Source organism: Diplotaxodon limnothrissa, linkage group LG13, assembly GCF_057381915.1.
Source record: "Diplotaxodon limnothrissa isolate DT_005_m linkage group LG13, D_limnothrissa_male_GT1.1, whole genome shotgun sequence".
Classification (NCBI taxonomy): domain Eukaryota; kingdom Metazoa; phylum Chordata; class Actinopteri; order Cichliformes; family Cichlidae; genus Diplotaxodon; species Diplotaxodon limnothrissa.
The window spans coordinates 24,993,674-25,014,442 of NC_140608.1; positions in this window are offsets into that span (position 1 = coordinate 24,993,674).

The following is a 20,769-nucleotide window of genomic DNA, read 5'->3' on the forward strand; positions in this document are numbered from 1 at the left end:
TATCTACAAGTTATATGTCTTGGGGATTATCAGCATTGTCTCCTGTCAGAACATGATGGTGTGTTTCTGCAACCCTATCCAAAGTCAACATCAGAGACTGAGGAGACTTAAGCCGGTGATTCCCAGGTGTGCTCCTGACATGCCAGGACGTACCAGCAAAAAAAAAAACTAACAATGTGTTCCAGTAACACACAGATGAACCGACACAGACGTTAAACTAGCACATGTACTTACACGCTTTCAATAGCTGTCAGCTAATCGACATGGGAAACTGTTGATTTAGTGAAACCTGAAAAAAGAATCAATCACTTTCTTGCATGTTTAAACTGTGGTGACTCTGCAAGATTAAATGAGTTTAGATGAATTTCTTTCTCATTTGCTTTTCATCTTCATTCGCCTCAGTGCTCATAGGCAAAGCTATTCCGATGGTAATGATAATAAATACAGGCCTTGGGAAGCTATGTCCATTCCAAGAGCCATTCATCTATGAAGCAACCTCATTCTTATATAAGAGTCCCTATTTGGATTTGGTTCACATCACCGTTTATTTAACGTAATTTCCCTAAATAGTGTACTGATTGGGTTGCATAAGGGCTGTGAGTCCTCTGTGGACAGGAGGACGGGGTGATGTAGACGGGGGCAAGAGGAAAAGTGGAAAAATAATGAGAGGGGTGTTTTAAGTTCAAGTTTCATCTTTTATTTCTCCAAGCAGGAATCTGATTTGGCAGCAAGAAGTTACCCGAACATTACATGAATGTGTAGGTTTTAAGGTGCTGAAAATAAGCAGTCTAAGACAAATCATCACCGTCGTCTGCATCACAATGATTAGCATGATTAGCATCCACATGCTAATAACATTACTGAGCCAGAACCGCAGCCTTTCTCCTTCCTGTATCAGCGGTCAAAGGATGGAGAGATGAACAGTTGTTACACCTGTTTGTCTTCTGACCAAACAGCTGGTGATTGGACAGATTGACTATATGGTAGACTTAACGTCACTGAGTCTACCATATACCGATCCGTGAGTCGTTTTCACCGGGCCAGGGGTTGGAGTTGAGGCTCGGGTGTGAAATTTATGGTTTTTAGGGTTTTTAGCTTTTTTTTAGCGTTATTTTTTAGCTCGGTTTCCCTGGGTCTTTTCCCGTGTGTTATGAATGAATCGTCTTTCTTTTTGGTACCAGTGCTGGTTTTATTTTGCTGTATTTATCTGCGACACCTTAAAGGCTGGTCCGTTAAAATATTGTTGGACATAAACCGGTCCATGGCGCAAAAAAGGTTTGGGACCGCTGATATAGACCATGCACTGATGAGCTAAAACAACATGGCCATTAGCAAAAAGCTGTTTTCTTATGCTAAGGCATTCACAAAAGAACTTTGGTGGCATTTTCAGATGCAACCAGTGACTAGATGGACCTCAAGTCTTGGCATTTTGGAGATGCTCGACCCAGTTACCATGCTATTACTATCCCAGAAATTTGATCCTGTTTACCTGGACTTTGCGTTTTCAGTGGGAAAACAATGCGTCACTCATCCAAATGACTTCTGAAGAAACATCACGTTGTCACGGATGGGTGATGACACGTTTCTCTCACTGAACGTGCAAAGTCCAGATGAATAGAATCAGCATCTGGGATGTGCTTACCTGGATGATTGAGCATGTTGGGTCCATTTAGAATCAGCAGTGCTAAACATCAAGGAAAGCAGAGTATTAGTTTGGGGGGGCTAGAGAGTCAAGCTGAGAAACAAATAAATCAGTTGACCTCAAGGCCAGATTGTATCAGCTGATGCTTCAGTTAACGCTCTTCTACACACATTCACTGTGTAAATCTCATATAGCGTTTGCTATTTAAGCTGGTTTAAGCTGATTTAGTCTCGTAGCGTTCACATTGATGTCTACCCTTTTTCTGTGCTGGGACTTTGCTGTTGCTCTCTTTGCTTTATTTTTTACTTGTACGGGCATGGAAGAGCAGGAAAATAGAGCCATGCAGCATGTTGAAAGACAACCTGATGACAGTTTAATCAGTGCTGGATTATAGAAACACTGCAATGTAGGGTTGCCAACCGTCCCTTAAAATACGGAATCGTCCCGTATTTAGAAACAAAAGTACACGTCCCGTATTGAGCTAATAAGGGACGCACTTTGTCCCGTAATACAGTGAGAATCAAAAGTAGTCTATAAATGTTTATGGAATTAATGCTTTGTTTGAAAACATAATTCCCAGCCCCTCTCCTGCTTTGTGACCAATGAGCTGACAGCACACTTATGACAATTCGAGTATGACAATTCAGATTACCGCTCATCTCATTGGTCGAGGAAAGGTCGCTTGCAGAGAAAATACCGGAAGACAACAGATGACCACAACAAGAAGCATGGTCAACAGGGAAACAAACGCCGACACTGCGGTGCACGTCTCGGATGACAGTACACCTAAAGCTGGGCAGACACTGTGCGATTTTTTCAGTCACGTTATTCAGCTCCTGCTCAAACTGCACGATTGACTCACAGGGGTTAGAAGTTCATAGGTCACGATGCAGGGTCTCATACTATACGGCCCGATGCTCTGATGCGACCTGAGTGCTCACACTGTGCCTCCATAAAATGAAGGTTATAACAGAAAATCTGTCGCTCGCTCTCTCTGTCTTTCACTCACACAGACACACCACCACCATCAACTTTGCTAAATTGCTAATGAAAAACATTGATCAGGCAGCTGTGATTAAGCAGCAGTGTAAATCCAACTATTTTCACGGTTGTTGTGGTCGTGATAATTTTGTGATGCCACATCGAAAAGGCTCGGATGAGCTTTCCAAAGTTCCACAAGTTGTGCCTCCATCGCTTGTGTCCAGATCACACGCTGCACTGCCGTGCTGCGCCGTCTTTTTCACCAACGTTTACGTTTGCGCGTGAGCAGTGTGAGCGCCTGTGGTGACACCCTCACGAGCGATTGATGATCGGGAGCTGGTCGTGAGGTGTTAATCACTTCTCGTTACCCCACGTATACTACACGACGCACGATGAAGGCCAAAATCGGTCCGATCACTCAAAAATCGTCTCAAAATGGGCCAAAAACCGCACAGTGTGAGCCCAGCATTAGAGCAGCAATGTTTGTTCCCCTCAGACAAAGGGAAGAATGGGAAAAGGAAAACACCTGGCTGGAAAACGTTAATATGGGCATGTGCAGTGAATATCAGCGCTATGTGGCCAGAAGTGTGATAATATAATTTATTTTGTGTAATAAACAACTGCAAGGATAGATGATTACAACAAATTGATGACTAATACATAAAAGTAATACATAGATGAATAATGATGATGAGTTATGATGCATAATCATGGGAACAAGTGGGTTTACAAACAGGAGCAGCAGATTAGCATTAGAAAAGCTGAAATAATACCTCAACTGAAGCCAATTGTACTAAATGCACTAAATGTGCACTGTTACAAGAATATTTTTCTTTCTATTGTTTTCTATTATTTTAAGTTAAGCAGGACAAAGTTCTTTTAAAGAAAGATTTACTTATATTCTCAAAAGTTAAGCATGACAGGCTTCTGTTGTCATGGTCCTGGGCCATGTTGGCCCAGTGTTCTTAGTTTCCTTGTATGTTTGTATTTTGTTCCTTGCTTAGGCCATGTTTTCTGAGTTGCCCTGTTGTGTTGTTCCCTAAGTGTTTTCCCTTCATGGCTTTTACCCCCTGTGTGCCCCTCTGTGTATCTGTGAGCCCTCGTCTCTCCTTATGTTTTATTCCATGTTTCCCCTGCCCATTATGTCTAAGTTCTCCCCGTGCTCTCTCTTCCCCCTGTGTGCCCTCTATGTATTTATGAGCCCTCGTCTCCCTTTGTGGTTGTTTCATGTTTCCCCAGCCCGTTATGTCTGTGTTGTTTCCCCTCGGTCTCCCTGTATGTATTTCCCCGGACCTCCCTGCACCGTCATTCTTGGTTTGTGTTGTTAGTTTACCCAGTTTAGGTTTCAGTTTCATGTTCCTAGCGCCTTTGTTGTTTGCATTTTTGTTGTTAATAAACACTCACCTGCACCAGAGCTGCCGCCTTTTGGTCCTATATATATTCCACACGGCTTGCCCCCGCAAACCGTGACAGAACGAACCAGCCACCATGGACCCAGCGGCAGTAAATCCGTCCGAGGAGCTCCAGGACGACATCACATACAATGTGGAGATCCTTCTCAGCCTATGGCTGGAACATCCCCCGGAAGAGCTTCGCCGCGCAGCAGAAGACCGGCTGCAACGGCTCTTTTCCGGCCTGCCATGGCTATTGGACTCGCTTCCTCCGACCATGCAGGCTTTTCTCCGGCTCACACCGCACCTTCTCTCAGCCACTCCTGCCTCGCTGCCCGACTCGCCGGATGTGATCTTGCCCGGCCCGTCGGAGCCGTCTGCGGGGAGGAGACGCCGATCGCGCCGCAAGCGCGCCACCCCACAGCTGGACGTTCGGACTTCTAATTCGCCGGCTGTGGTGAGTGAGGACTGTTTTCCATTTGCGGACTGTATGACTGTTCATTCAGGGGCGGTGTTCTGTGCGGCAGATGACTTTGTGAACAGCATATCACCTCCTCCGCAGCCACTCTCAGCCCAGTTAGCTCCCGCGCAGCCACTCTCAGCCCAGTTAGCTCCCGCGCAGCCACTCTCAGCCCAGTTAGCTCCCCCGTCTCCAGTGCCACCCTCAGCTCAGTCTCCAGTGCCACCCTCAGCTCAGTCTCCAGTGCCACTCTCAGCTCGGTCTCCAGTGCCGCCTGTAGCGCAGGCCCCAGTAGCTCCAGTGCCGCCTGTAGCGCAGGCCCCAGTAGCTCCAGTGCCGCCTGTAGCGCAGGCCCCAGTAGCTCCAGTGCCGCCTGTAGCGCAGGCCCCAGTAGCTCTGGCTCCAGCATTACCGGTTCCACCCATTCACTCCGTGCAGGGAGAAAGCCTAAGTCCTACTCAAGGTGCTTTTCATGATTCAGCCGCCATTGGCACTGTTTGCCGCTCCAGGGCTTCCCCAGAGGCTAGGTCCCAGTCCTCAGCTGATTCTGGACCCCTGGAGTTTAAGCAGCCACCTGGGAAGTGCCCCGTGTCAGTGCTGTCTGAGCAGGGCCAGTGCTCAGCACAGCACCCATTTCCTTCATGTCTGCCAGTGGACTCCATGCCTGCTGGCTTTGTGATGGCTTCTGCTGGAGGGTCCAAGGGACCCGTCCAGCCTTCGTCTCGTATCTCCGCTGGAGGGTCCGAGGGACTGCTCCGGCCTTCGTCTCGTGTCTCCGCTGGAGGGTCCGACGGACCGCTCCGGCCTTTGTCTCCTGTTTCTGCTGGGGGGCCCGAGGAGCCCGTCCAGCAGCCTTCCTCGTCAGCTGGTGGTTCCGAAGAACCACACCAGCCTCATGCCTCGTCGGCTGGAGGGTCCGAGGGGCCCGTTCAGCCTCCTGTCTCCGCTGGAGGGTCCGAGGGGCCCGTTCAGCCTCACGCCGCATCAGCTGGAGGGCCCGAGGAGCCTGTCCAGCCGCCATCTGCGACCGCTTCGTCATCGCCTGGGCCAGCCTCTGCCTGTGCTTCTGCTACGCCTGGGCCAGCCTCTGCCTGTGCTTCTGCTACGCCTGGGCCAGCCTCTGCAGCTCCGCCTGGTCCGGCCTCAGCCTCTGCAGCTCCGCCTGGTCCGGCCTCAGCCTCTGCAGCTCCGCCTGGTCCGGCCTCCGAGTCTTCGTCCTCGTCTGGTCCTGCCTCCGAGTCTTCGTCCTCGTCTGGTCCTGCCTCGTCTGGTCCTGTGCCCACCAGGCCATGGCCAGCACGCCTGGGACTGGAGGGCCGCCGCCGCCTTCCGCGCGGTCGGCCCCCTGAACTGCTCCGTCGTCTCCTTCGGCGCCGCCGCCGCCGCCTTCCGCGCGGTCGGCCCCCTGAACTGCTCCGTCGTCTCCTTCGGCGCCGCCGCCTTCCGCGCGGTCGGCCCCCTGAACTGCTCCGTCGTCTCCTTCGGCGCCGCCGTTGCCTTGCGCACGGCCGGCCTCCTGGACTGTTTTCACGTCGCCGCCGTTGCCTTGCGCACGGCCGGCCTCCTGAATTGTTTCCACGTCTCCGCCGTTGCCTTCCGCATGGTCGGCCCCCTGAACTGCTCTGTGTTTGGGTTATTTTCTTGGGCTCCGGTGTTTGCTGTGCTCTTCTTTTGTTTTCTGTTCCGAGCCCTCCGTCCTGGGCCCCCGCCGCCCGCCCTGGGTTGTTTTCTGTTTGGTTTTGTTTTTCTGTGTTTGGGCTGTCTGGAGCCAGCCCTTGAGGGGGGGGTACTGTCATGGTCCTGGGCCATGTTGGCCCAGTGTTCTTAGTTTCCTTGTATGTTTGTATTTTGTTCCTTGCTTAGGCCATGTTTTCTGAGTTGCCCTGTTGTGTTGTTCCCTAAGTGTTTTCCCTTCATGGCTTTTACCCCCTGTGTGCCCCTCTGTGTATCTGTGAGCCCTCGTCTCTCCTTATGTTTTATTCCATGTTTCCCCTGCCCATTATGTCTAAGTTCTCCCCGTGCTCTCTCTTCCCCCTGTGTGCCCTCTATGTATTTATGAGCCCTCGTCTCCCTTTGTGGTTGTTTCATGTTTCCCCAGCCCGTTATGTCTGTGTTGTTTCCCCTCGGTCTCCCTGTATGTATTTCCCCGGACCTCCCTGCACCGTCATTCTTGGTTTGTGTTGTTAGTTTACCCAGTTTAGGTTTCAGTTTCATGTTCCTAGCGCCTTTGTTGTTTGCATTTTTGTTGTTAATAAACACTCACCTGCACCAGAGCTGCCGCCTTTTGGTCCTATATATATTCCACACGGCTTGCCCCCGCAAACCGTGACATCTGTTTAAGAAAGAGACCTGTTTTACTGTGTTAATGTTGTCATTTTGAGCTAAAAATAAATGGCTAAATGATCATTTGTTTCACATGTGTTCATATCACAAAGAATAGAATATGCATCTACTTAAATCAACTTCAAGTCAAATGGTTAAAAAAATAATTTCACACACAAAAAAAGAGCTAGAAAATTCACCACACTGGGAAGGGTGAAGACAACTGGGTCGCCCGGCCCTGGCCACGAGGTGTCCCTTATTTATTTTTCAGGGAGTTGGCAACCCTACTGCAATGCCATCCATCAAATCCTAATGTCAATACAAAGCAGGTGTGATTTACAGCAAAATACTTCTTATTTTGCATGGGTAAATACATTAAACAAACTTCACTAAACAGATAATCAGATTGGTATCTGACCCAAATGCATATCGGATGCTTTTTATTTTTTATTCTTTTTTAAGATGGGTTAAAAAAATAGTAAAAACCTTCAGAAATGACAATTGAAGCATTTAAACTCATTCATTTAAATCCTACTAAGGCTCTGAAGTAGAGCTTTTGACCGTCTATGAGTTGCTGCCTTTTTAAACTCATTCATACAGTTTTCTGACATAATAAAATCGTCTAAACTCATTAATAGGAATCTTTGACTGCAATGCTGCTTTAAAATCTAGGAAAGCACTTTGCTAACTAAACCAGTCCCAGTGACACAGTCGTGAAGCTCTGAAGCTCTGCCCCCTAAAATGTGTTGGCTACAATATGCAACTTTTACTTTAAAGGTGAATGTTTTCCATTTTTGCTGTTTGCATCAGACTTTTTCAAGTTTTGCTATTGCTAACATGTAGTTGGTGAGCATTAGCAGACAAGCTGGTGTTTTCGATGCAATCTGCTGGTGATCAAAACAAAAACAAGTAAGTTTTTGGTGAAGCAGTTGCTTTGTGACTGATTTCACCAACCGACAGCCAGCAACCACTCGCCAACCGGTCATTTGTGACTATGTTGACTGTTTGTCTAATAATAAAGGATTGGATTAGCAAACTGAGATAGACTGCTGACTTCTTTGTAATTTTTCCAGCAAACAAAAAGACTGCAGGCATGATTGTTAAATGTACAAGGTACACCCACAACTGTTAAAATTGCCTACTGTCCAAACTCATGACCAGGATTTTAAAATATGTCCAGTTTGGTGAAGGGCCAGATATGAAAAACAGATGGTTTTTGATTCAGTCAGTTTATTGCTGACTTCAGTTTAACTCATTTACCACTTTTGAAAGTGCAGTTAAACCTGTGCCACTGTCTGGTATTAACAGACTCAAAAATCCCCCTCTGATTTAACGTATACGGTGAGAAACTGTTTTTTTTGGGTCTGTATGAGTCTGCATTTGCTTCACCTCAAACACACTTTCAGTCTTTGTAATATTTTCATTTTCAGTTTCAAGATGAACTAAGGAAGTTAAATCCCCATCAGCACTTGAGTAAAATAAAACAGATGGATGTGAGAGCTCATTCTTGAATATCACAAAAGCATGTCCAGGCATTTGCCAATAACTGACTCATGGCACTTCTAATAGTTTTTCAGGAAGCATAATAATTCAGTATCTGCTGTCAAGAGATTGTTTACATTGTTTCATTGTTCATCTGTTTGGTGATTGCTAAATATGAGTTAACTTTACCTTCAAGGAGTTTCTCATGGCAAACATTGATATGAAAAGAGAAGCTTATTAAGGCTCTTCACATGCTTGTATCACAGAATATTTTCGCAGATATTTGGCCCCGAAACCTTTGCAGTCGGTACATCCAAAATAAAGCTGGAGCTGCAGCGGAGTGAAATAACAAAACAAAAAAAGCACCAAGAACTCGACTAATGATTTATTCAGAATGATTTTTGAGAGGAAAATTTCACACAGTGCAGACAAAACAACTGTTCAGTCGTTAAAACAGTGCTCGCACATTTCCGCAGAGGGTGACCTCTTGACCCATGAAAAGCACCGTCGCCTCACGAAATCCCAGACTGGCCAGTCTGCACTCTTAACACATAAAGACAGGTGTGTGAGGGGGGAGTGTGAGAATCCCTGCAAGTGTGACGACAATGCTGAGAGATCGCTAACCCCACAGGCTTAACATATAGTTTCCAAGGTCAAGCTTTTTCTCCCACACGTCTACTCTGCTGAATAACCCTCTGTGTGGTGTGGCGGTCCATCCAAAAGGCCCATCCGGATGCCAACGCAATTACCACGGGGATACTGCGGTTAGGATCCCAAGTGGCTGCTGTGACATTTCAGGATTAGTCATGATGGGCGATAGCGTGAGCTCCCATTAGTTGCATTATCAATAAAGGGCGCTGTCGTTGTCGTTCATCCATTCATGTTTGAAGAATTCTGTGGTCCTCACAGTCTGTCTTTGTGTTTCTCAGACATTGACATGACTTTGACTCTCTGTTTGCATCATTTTACCCATGATGCACCATTATGTTCAAATATTGTTTGGACTAAACATCTTTATTATTCAACATCATGTGGGATTGGGTCCAAATTACAACTTAATACAAGCTAGTGTCATTTCTTAACAGTGCTTTGAGGCCTATGTGCCAAATCTTAAAGGAACTGTTATCTCTGGTGCCAGAGGATCCAACACAATTTAAGGTAAAGGAGGTAACACCTACTGACATTTCCTGTATCTGTTCTTCCTCAGTGTTAGGGTCCAATATTGGACCTCATAAAGTGTGTTTTGTCCTATTGTTGTTCGTGGTGTCCCTCTGCTCCAGTCCAGTCCAACTGTTTTTGGAAGATGGCTGCCCCTCCCTGATTCTGGTTCTCCTGGAGTTCTCTTCCTGCTTAAAGTGATTTTCTTCCTCCCCACTGTCACCAAGTGCTCAATGATAGAGACTGTTAATTTTTTGGTGTTCTCTCTCTAATTTTGTTTTTGAAGAAGAAAATAAGTACCAAAAGGCAATTAGCAATGCGAACTGGTGCGATATGGATTTAATAGAAAAGCATGCACTTCAGGTTAGGGTGACTTTTGCACAATTGCATTTTGGATTGGGTCCAAAAGTTTGGCCTCCAGTTTGGAGCCTTAATCCTCAAGGGATCACTGTATAGAGATGGGAGGTTATAGACAGTGAGAACTATGCAGACCTCACAATCCTCCTCTAAGCCCCAGTGATTGTGGGATAAGGCAAAGGTCTACCAAGGCGTCTTAGTGGAGTGCGAGGAACCATGTTAAAACCAACAGAAAGAAACTTCTTCTACCCATCTCAACATCTGCAGCCACTCACAGTTTCCATGTTCTGGCCTGATGAGCCACAACACATGTTGGGCCTGACTGAGCACATACACACAAACGGACTGGACCAAAAGACCTGATGTGTGTCTGTGTACACCAGAGGCAGGGGAGAGATGTTCTTGGCCAAGGCACAATCAGGAATCAGACATCTTTCTTTGCCAAGGACAAATTTAACTTCATTCTGCTTATTTTTGGAAGCAGTGGCCCGAGTAAATCACAGCACTGCTTTATTGGCAATCTCTGACAAGCTGCCATATGACTGCAGCCCAGTTCCTATCCGCTCACAACGTCAACAAGGCTCCATGCGGCGTGGGTGTCACAGGTCGCACAGAGAATACAGCTCCAGGCCAGTGAAGGGGCACAGAAATTGCATCAGTCACTGAGTGGAAAACTATTTTTCAAATGTCTGGAGAAAAAGAGCGAGACAGCTGCCCCTTTTCTCTGTGACAGAGTGAAAAAGAATGTACAGTAATACTAGACTGTGATTAAAGGAGTACGCTGACAGACAGAGGCATTTACAGAAAAGTTTCTCAAAGCTTTCACAAACGATTTCACTTTAGTAGAATAGAGAACATTATCGATATCAAACCTTTTCCTGTTATGTAACTATGAAGCTACAGCCAGGAGACTGTTAGCTTAGCTTAGGACAAAGACAAAAACCAGGAAGAAACCGCTAGCCTGGCTCTATCCAAGACAGAGGTCTAACCTCTATAAAAATAAAAAAGCAAGAACATTGTGGTTCTGGCAGGGTTGTGTGCCACGCTATGTTTCTGAGAAGTAGCTGTGACTTCTTTAAGTGCTGTTTACAGACCAGGCTAACTAGTCTCACCTGCTTTTAGCCTTTATCGTAGCATCTAACTGCACCTTAACCACTGGCAGCTTAATGGGAATTTAGTTGAGGGAGATTTAAGAGATAACCTGATACATGCTGTTACACGAGTATCGATGTTGCAGAAATAAGTTACAGTGGACGTATTATATATTTTACCTATAAGATGTTCTGCTAATACGTTTTTAAAGTTCGTTTAATATGTATCCTCTGGTAAAGGGCATGAGTGTCTGTTGCTGTGCTACAGTGTTCCAAGAAAAAATAGGGACAAGTATAGTAATTATTGATTTTCTGCTCTCAATTTATAATTGACCTCTTGAGAGATTGGAAAAACTCAATCTAAAAGTCAGTTCATGTAGCATTTTCATAGGTGACTCATTCCATAACTCGTTCGCATAAAAAAAGTGAATAGTATTATGTAAGCCATCAAACAAGTTCAAGAAGCGCCGTTCAGTCCTGGGGGCAGATGGGGGAGGGGGTATGTGGGATAACAGGGTTGGTGCCTCACTGATGATTAGGGTATCATTACACATGGATTACTAGGAGGATCATCCAGGAGGTTACACTAAAGACAGCTGTGCTGCATAGGGTGGTCTGGTGGGCCTGGGAACTAAGGGTCAGACTCACAAAGACGCTGAACAACTCACACAATAACATCATTTTGAGTGTGAGAAAAAGGGTCAAATCCCGCTACCAGCTCGGAAACAGTGTTGTGTCTGGAAGTAAAACATGCTGTTACCAAGCAGAGGAGGCCTTTTTGGCTTCAAACTAACCTCAGTGGAGGAGTCAAGTGTCTGCAGTGTCACCGCTACGATTCATGCAAAGCTGAAACCAAAGCTGCTCCCTCAGGAGCTCTGGGCAACCGCTGCATTGTGTGTCACTGAGTGTTATGTGTGTGCATGTGTGTGTTTGCAAAGACAAATGTGAGAAAGTGCGGTTGAACCCGAGAGGTTCGAGAAGCTACACTCACCATACCACCAGCTGGGTTGTAGACGTGCAGGGCACTATCGCACGCTGTCAGGTTGGCTGGCTGTAATTTTTTCCAGTAGTGCAATTATGTGGCTCTGTGTTAAAAATCTCAGCAAAACTTTTTCGTAATCCACCTATGAAAAGACTAACATTTGTAGTAAAAAATTATGTCCAGCTGCTAGGGTATTCACCATTAGTTGGTGAGTGTTTGCTGGAGGCTGCTAGGTGAAATTGGGAGTTGCACCAAAAACCTCTGGCTGGTTGCCACGGTCACAGTTTGCATTAAGAGTCCAATGTTGCCAACTTAGCGACTTTGTTGCTATATTTAGTGGTAATTTCCGTTATAGATTTAGAAACCAGACTGTTCAAGTGCAAGACTTCATACATTTAAATGTGCATTTGAGACAAGACCCATTGCAAGTTCCTGTATTTATAGTTTAGCAAGATGCTTACTTCTGCTTTTCTACTTACCTCATACACAGTTTAAGTTTGTTGAAAGGTTGTATGTCTATGTAAAGTATGGCTGGAAACACACACACACACACACACATGCACCTACACACAGAATACAGACACTGATGTTGTTTAGATATGCCTGCTTAAGAATGTCACGTGTATTTGTAGTTGCATATTCATGAATGATTGCTTGCTGACAATAGCGAAGGAATGATGTGGAGTTGCTTGGACAGGCAAATGACAGCAATGCTCTCCAATGCTCCCCTTGCAAGTAAAATGTACACTGGTGTCTGTGTGATTGCTTTCAGTAACAGGTTCTGTTTACCAGCAGGGTTGACTTAAACCTAACATATTTTTGGTCCTTCGAGCCGGATTGAGATGAGGGGCCCCGGAGGCTTTCCCTCCCCTTTGTTCCCGGTCTTCCTGCCACTTACTCCACCCCTGGCCCAACAGACCCCTTAGCAACTTTTTTTCCTAAAAAGCGACTAACTACAAATCTGGCAACTTTTGCTGGTGTTATTGGAGACTTGACGTGAAAGCACGTCTCCCTCTTATTCACAACAAGTAGCCGTTGTTGCCGTGGGCTCCTCACCCGTGCCAAGGCACACACAGGCAGCAGATTTCCTCACGCAGCAGTCCCCCCAGCAGCTGTCAGAGCAGGAGATGTTAACCTCTACACGTAAAAACTGCAAAGGAGTCGCACATTAGCAAAGCCGCTGCTCCCGCCCTGACTGTAACGCAGTCAGTTCTTTTATTCTACCTTTTTGTGGATCACAAGGTTTAAAACTACTTAAAAACACACACACACAAAAATAACTCCGCTAGAGTTAAATAGAGTGACTATTTCAGGTCACTTTTGCAGGTCCCAAGCCCAGATAAAGGAGGAGAGTTGGAAATGACTGCTAAAAGAAGTTTAATTTGTAGTTCTAAATATATTCTAAATCAGGGGTCACTAACTCCGGGCTTCGAGGGCCGGTGTCCTGCAGGTATTAGATGTGTCCTTGATCCAAGAGTGATTTAAATGGCTAAATACCTCCTCAACATGTCTTGAAGTTCTCCAGAGGCCTGGTAATGAACTAATCATTTGGTTCAGGTGATGTCTAAAACCTGCAGGACACCTGATCTTGTGGCCTGGAGTTCAAGACCCCTGTTTTAAATGCATTTAGGGTGTTTTTTACTCACTTTATGTCTCTTCCACGATGTTATTTCTCTCTCCTACAACGTAGGTTAAAATTACTCAAGCATGGCCAATTATGCAAATTAGGCAATGACATCATTTAGCGACTTTTAGGACAGCCAATAGTGATTTTCCTTACTTGGGAGTTGGCAACACTGGAAGGGTCCAATTTGTCTGCAAAGACTCATTTCCTCTCTGAGCTGTAGTGAAACTTGACAAAATATGATACAAACCAGTTTGCAAGTGTTTAAAGACCAGTGAGGATCTTCTATGCAAGCTACTGTCAACCAAAACAATCACAATGAAGTTTTCAGTGTCATACACCATATACCCCTGTGCAACCACGTTTATGTGGTTTCTGTGCAAGACCAACAGTAACCGCCAAAAACTACTTGCCAACTGGTGAGGGAATATACATTTTTCCCTGAGGGAATGGTGCCAGATGGTAGACTTGTGTGAAATGGATTAATTGTATAAGCCAGTCTCTGATTTGTAATATTTAAAAAAGAAAAGAAAAAACATAAACATTTATCCAAAAACTTTTCAATCCACAGAATTTTCCTCAGGTTAAAGCCACCAAATCCTAAACCAACTGAGAATCCACAGGATGCCTCTGAACAAGCCCTCTTCAAGCGAGGGGTGGCGACACCACAGTCGTTATAGTTCACAGGTGTATAAGTATACAAAAGTATTTAGGCCATTTGATATACAATCACGCCTTTGAACACAGCTCCAGCATTACAGAGCTTCAGATCTGTCACACACGAATACTTTACTCGCTGAAGTCTCGTATATGACATCACAGAGTCGAGCTTGAAAAGAATCAAATATTAGTTCCATTCATGATCGCTAATTGCAGACGTGTCACTTAGCAACGGCAACAAAAACACAAATGCTGCATTACAAATTAGTCAGCATGATTAATTGAAAATTCATATAACAGGATATTAGGAAGGCGCGTGAGTCATCAGTGTCGCGCTGCGCTGAAGAGATACAATGTACCAACACAAAGGAGCCAAATAATCAAAGAAAACCTTTCTTAACGTGCTGAAATAAGACTGAGAATATACACTGCATGCACTCACTTTACACATCTTTGCATACTATGCAGTGCCTTTACAACTCCCTGTGGATGAAATCCTTTTATTAGTGGCCAGTAGCCCGCTGGCTGGCTTCAAACCTGGCAGCGTCTGCCTTGGCCCCAGAGAGCGCGGCGAGCCATCTATAAATGTGATGATTGTTGCCCTGCGTTTTCCCTTGCTCCATGTAAAAACCAGCCAATGACCCTCCCACCTCCCGCCCTGGCACCACTCTCAGCATCCCACTGGCCCCTGAACGGCTCCCACAGCAGAGCCACGAGCTCCGGTCGCCTGCACTTAACTGTAATCTCAGCAACATTATTGGGAATTCAATAAAAATAACAGCCGCTGGATTTTTCACCCAAATTATAGGGTTGAGTGTGGGGCAGTTTCAGGAGGGGTGGTGGGCTTCACGGGGTGATCATGAGGAGTAAAAATAAGAATTGGGAGATGAGAGGAGGAGGGGTGGAGGGCTGAACCCTGAGTTACAGCCAAAAACAGGCCACTAATGGACCAAACTCACACTCCTCTATGATTTGTGAGGGGTGAAAGGTCACCCCACAATTCTCTGTCCCTGCTCTGAATCCAAGAACGTTGCAACACAGCTATATATTTTCCCCGTCCTTCAGTTGCTTCCTCTGTTCGCTAACACAGTTCTCAATATTTGCTTCACGATCCCCACAGGATCACAGGATGATTCATTGAGTGCAAAAACACAGATATTACATTCACGGCTACACAGCTGCTTGATTAATAACTTTTTCCATATGGATTTGGTGTTTACAGCCTTTAGCCTTCTTAAATGAATCAAGTTTTAAAAAGGCTCAGAATGGGACTATTACACTTGGTGTTGCAAAGTCTCAGAAGTGTGCGTTCCTTTCCATTGGTCTGATAGAGGGCCGATAGACTGACTTGATTTGAACTTTACTAGAAACCTAGAGGCAATAAGCCAGTCTCTGATTTGGATCTCACAGTAATCGTTTTGGCCGTTGTGCTGACAGCTGAGGCCTGGAAATAAGGCAATGTTGCTGCAACAACAGGAGAGGGAAAATGCCGTTCAGGTTGATAACAAGCCAGTTCAGACAGATTATCTAAATCTCTTTCTCTGGACCTCAAACAGAAAGTGAGCATGCTTGAATTACTGGCAATAATCAGTCTTCATTTCTTTATTTTTTAAATTTTCCTGGCCTCTTGCTGAGTGGCAGTCTGATAGAGCAGCTCCCATTGTTGTAGTTTGTCTGGTTTATCTATTTTCGTTCTTATTTTAAGATCACCTGATAAAGTTGCTTTTCATTTTCTCGTGTTTTCATCACGAGGTGAAATGGCTGCTTTTGTGTTTTGCAAGTCTTCCAGTGGTTTTTCTTTGTGTTATACTCTTGGCAACAGAGAGTCTTCACCACCATAACTTCTTGTGCCCGGATTTAGGCTTACAGTCTTGGTAGAGCTACGGAGACGACAGACTTTCAGAGCTGGAGCTAAGTGAAAAGCTAAAAAGAGAAACGATAAACCATCTGTTCCAGCTATCATCATGTTGATTTTGAGGTTTTTGGACAATAAGATGGACGAGCTTGGTGAACTGATTAAGACCCAGAGGGAATACAATGAGTGTAGTTTGATGTGTTTCACGGAGACGTGGCTACACTTCCCGGACCACAGTGTTACCAAGCATGGTTTCAGGACTTTTCTGGTGGACAGGGATGTTTGTCTGAGTATTAATAAAAAATGTGAACTGTTATGAATGAAAAGTGGTATAATCCCCGACATGTTACAGCAAAGGAATGTTTTTGTGGCCTGAATGTTAAACTAAAAGCTTGGAATGTGTCCATATCACTCACTGACAGAATCCTCTTCCATTATCGCTGTTTGAATTCAGACTCTTGGTTATTTTTCATGTTTTGGCTGTTTTGACACAATAATTTCCCATTTTTTTTATCTCATCTTATTTATTGTTCACCCTTTTTTCATCATTGATGATAGTTGGTCCAGACTGCGGTTGTATATGCATGAGCTTCTAATGTATTTACCTACCCTTTTTGCTAACTTTATCCACTCATGTTGTCACTGCAGCTCACTTTCTGGTCACCACATCACTCCTGCTATGCTCCTGTGTAGACACAGTTTAAGACTTTGTCAAATACAGAAGGTTTAAGGCCTGTTATGGTTCAGGGATCCAACCGGTTGGGGGAAAACCTATCAATCAAGACAGGGTGGGGCGAGGCATGAAGCCTGTAACTCTACCTGAAAGCAGAGAGAAAGAGGGATCCATCCATCTGTCCATACAAAAATCTGCTTATCAGCATCATAGGGGGCTGGAGGCTATCCCAGCCTACGCCCCCACCAGGACTGCTGGACCCATGACACCAAACCAATGAACCTTGTTCTTAGTCTTTCTGTGAGATGACATTGCTAACATCTGTCCTACCTTTTTTGTGATTTTTCTTTCGATAAATAATGTTACAGCTTCAAACATATTTGTATTTGTTGGAAAACTTGGAAGAGGCTGACTTTAGGGTCTGGAAGTAATAATCAAATAGGCTAGTTGGTGGAAACACCCTATCATTAAAGAACAGGTCAATTTGTGTCGATTTGCTAGAACAAACAGATTGCTTTTTCATGACTAATGTTTTGCTATGAGATCAGGTTGAAAAATGAGTTGAGTTAGCATGAATAAAGACAAAATGAATGAATACCAGCCAGTAAGGGAGGTACTCATACCTCATGTGGAAACACCATAAGTCCAAAATTACAATAAAACAAAGAAAATGACTCCTTAAATCTGTGCATTCTAACATTTTGAATTGTAGTAAAATTCTTAGCGTTTCTCAACATGAAGGGAAAAGTTTAAGTGACCTCAGAGCTTGAGCTTCATCCAGAGTTGCAGTAAAACGAGTCTCTGCAGACCAGCCCAGGAAGGGTATTTAATAACTGAGTGGAGGCCTGATTTCTTGGAACAAAGGATCACCATTAGAAACAACACGCAAAATGTTGCGTAAGGGAACAGATAGTGACAAACTATGGGAGAAGAACTCATTCAGGCTGTGCAGCTCTTCAATCAGTGACACCATCACCCCTTTTTTCCCCCTGTCCCCTTTTGACAGCGACTCAGCACAACCAGCTGTTTCTTATTTTCCCCCTCACACTCACTCCCTCCCTCAGTCTTTTCTCCATCAGCACCCCCTCAATCCAAACATGCAGCCCAACTCCGCTCCTCGAGGAAGCCACAGAGCCTATACCTGATATCCACATCACATACATACGTTTATAAGGAAAGGGTGGAGGCGCTCAAAGCACATACGCGATCGTGATGGAGCTTTATTTGATCATCCAAAGTGCAAAAAAGTGGTATTCCTCCCAAACTACACATTGAACCGTTGAAAGATGAAATTGTGACTTGTGAGAAAGCATCCATTCATGATATGGTGGGTGATTCGTGGTCCAAGGTGTCAGCAACTGTGCTTTTACAGTGACAGAGATAAACATACACAAACTGCTCAGTTAAATCCTGACATGAAAAACAGCTTTTTTGCTGTTTCCCTGTTGTTATGCAGCAGAGAACACAGGTTAAAAAGAGCATCGCACAGCAGCAATAAAAGGTCTCGCCTTATATCTCTCACTAGCACGTGCTCGGGACCAAAATATTTGTCTTCTAGATCTCACAGGAGATGATACAACAGTTTGTATTTCCAACCCAATCAAAATAAGTCTACGTAAAAAGGTGGGTTACCAATGGGGGAGGTGATAGTGAGATCTATGCTAATTATGCGGGTGAGTGGGAGCCTTGTTTTGGGAGAGTGTGAAAAAAGCTTCTATAGACAGCACGGTGCATTACAGGGTATAGGCATATGTAGGTGGGTTGGGATGTTAGCTAAATCTGAAGTTTAAGCCAGCATATGATGGACTTATTTTTCAAAAAGAGTGGAAGAGTGAAGAAACTCCTAGATTGGTTTTTATTTAAAAAGTAAATAAATAAAAATGCCATTAAAACACAGCTGGTCAGCAGGTGACGCAACAGTCTTGGAAACTTGGCGTGATGCAAAAAGTGTTGAAAGAGCAAGTTCAAACTACATTGTGTAAACAGCTGATTTAATAGCTGAAGAAAGCTAGAACATTCGACTGTTTATCTGTGAATGTCAGAAAGTTTTTATCCTGAGTTATAAATGTCACTAGATTATTTAGACACAGTCTTCAAATATCATTAGCAGGGTTTGTATTTCAAATGCAACTCAAACTTTAACCACATTTTCAGAAAATCGGCAAAAGAAAACATAAATTATAGTTGGGTTTCCAGTTTACCATAACCATTATACTAAAATTATGAGTTAGCTTATTGACATTAACAGATGGTGGCACTAATTCGTAATCCAGGGAACATTATAGAAGTAGAAAGCAAGATGCTATGTTAAGCTGGAAACGTTTGAAAGAGTATGGAGATGGAGATAACTTTATGGAGATGTGCCATTTGTGTTCCATGCTTTTTTTGCTTTTGGGGTTAAACTCTGGACAGTTTGAAGGTCGAGTCAAATCTCTGAGCTTTTTGCTGTGCTTCTCGAGCTGGACTCCTTTATCGTGGGAGGTGATAGTAGTCTGCAACAAAATCTGGGTAGTACATGTAAAAGTACAGAAAATTCAAGGGATGAACCAGTGTTGTGGCTACACATAACACACATAGCACTTAAGCAGCCTGTCACAAAAAACATGTAATTTGTTTCCATTTCTTTAGCTGAATCCACAAAGATGGCATGCATAAAACTGCATTTTAGTACTAACAAGGAGACTCCCAAAGAACTTTTGCTAAAAATTAAGCATATTTTTTTTGGCCTGGTGTGCAAAATGTTCTTACAAAATTTGAGTAAACTGCACAAGTGAAGGACAAAAGAAAAAGTTGCACGCTCAAAAAAGTAATTGGAGCAGAACAACAGTCAGTGGACGTCATGTCCTTGCATTTCAGCCAACAGTGATGGGGATCTGGTCAAAAATGTCAGATTTTGATCCATTGGAAAGCATCTGATTGGTGATGGCTTTATTTTTCAGAATAACAGTGATCCCATCACACTGCCAATTCAGCAAAAGCATACCTGGATACAAAATTACACAGTGGAGCTCCAGCAGTCATGGATTGGCTTCCCCAGACCTCAACATTATTGAATCAGTGTGGGATCAGAGAACAGAACTAAAGGCAGCCAACATCCAAGGAAGAGCTCTGAATGTCCTATTTGTCCTATTTCTTTATTTCTATACACGTCAAGAAAAGTTCCCTAAGAGAGCTCATCAAGTACTTCACATAGCAACATAAAATGGGTGGTATACTTATGTAAAGGGCTGCAAGCGATTTTAACTGCACTGAGCTGAGTACAGACAGCAGACAAGGGCATTTTAATGGAGATACATTATAGCTTACATATGCCATTTTACCCCCCAGGTGACCTTTAAGTAAGGGTGAATGTTGTTCAACTCAATGGATCAGCTCGACGCTTATCATTATCAGCTGTGCTTATCTACTGTGTCCTAACATCTAAGACTTCAATCTGGAAAGAAAAAACGAGTGTTGTTATTGGTAATACAATGCCACAACCCAGGGCCTCATCAATGACACAAGGGTCAACCCCTTACTGTAAAACACTTCAAGGCGCACTGTAAAGAGAGTTATCAACAGTCTTTGAATGGCATGTGTGTGTGTGTGTGTGTGTGTGTGTGTGTGTGTGTGTGTGTGTGTGTGTGTGTGTGTGTGTGTGTGTGTGTGTGTGTGTCTGGGATTGTTAAGGGGGAGAGTTTTAAAGGGAAGAGAGTGGCTGGTGATAAGATTGAAATATCTCAGCAGTGTTTACTTTAGGAATCAGAGCTGCTGGTTGTAGTCCAGGCCAGCTGAGTGTTGTCTGCAAAATGAGGGACCGGGGAGGAGAAGTGTGTGTATTCATGTGTGTTTATGTGTAATAGTTGTGAATGCCTGCCCTTGTTTGCTGGATAAAGAGGAAAATCTCCATAATGTAAATTCTAAAATGTTATAATGAAGCCTGGTTTACAGTTAGGATTAGGTCATGATAGGATGATTAGGAGACGTCCCTGGGACTTTAAAGTAATTGAAACAAGCCTGTGTTTGTGTGTCTGTGTTTATTCACAAAGTAATGTACAAAAGGAACTTGTCTAAAAAGGCGAGCGACTTGCATCACACAGAATAAAAGTAAA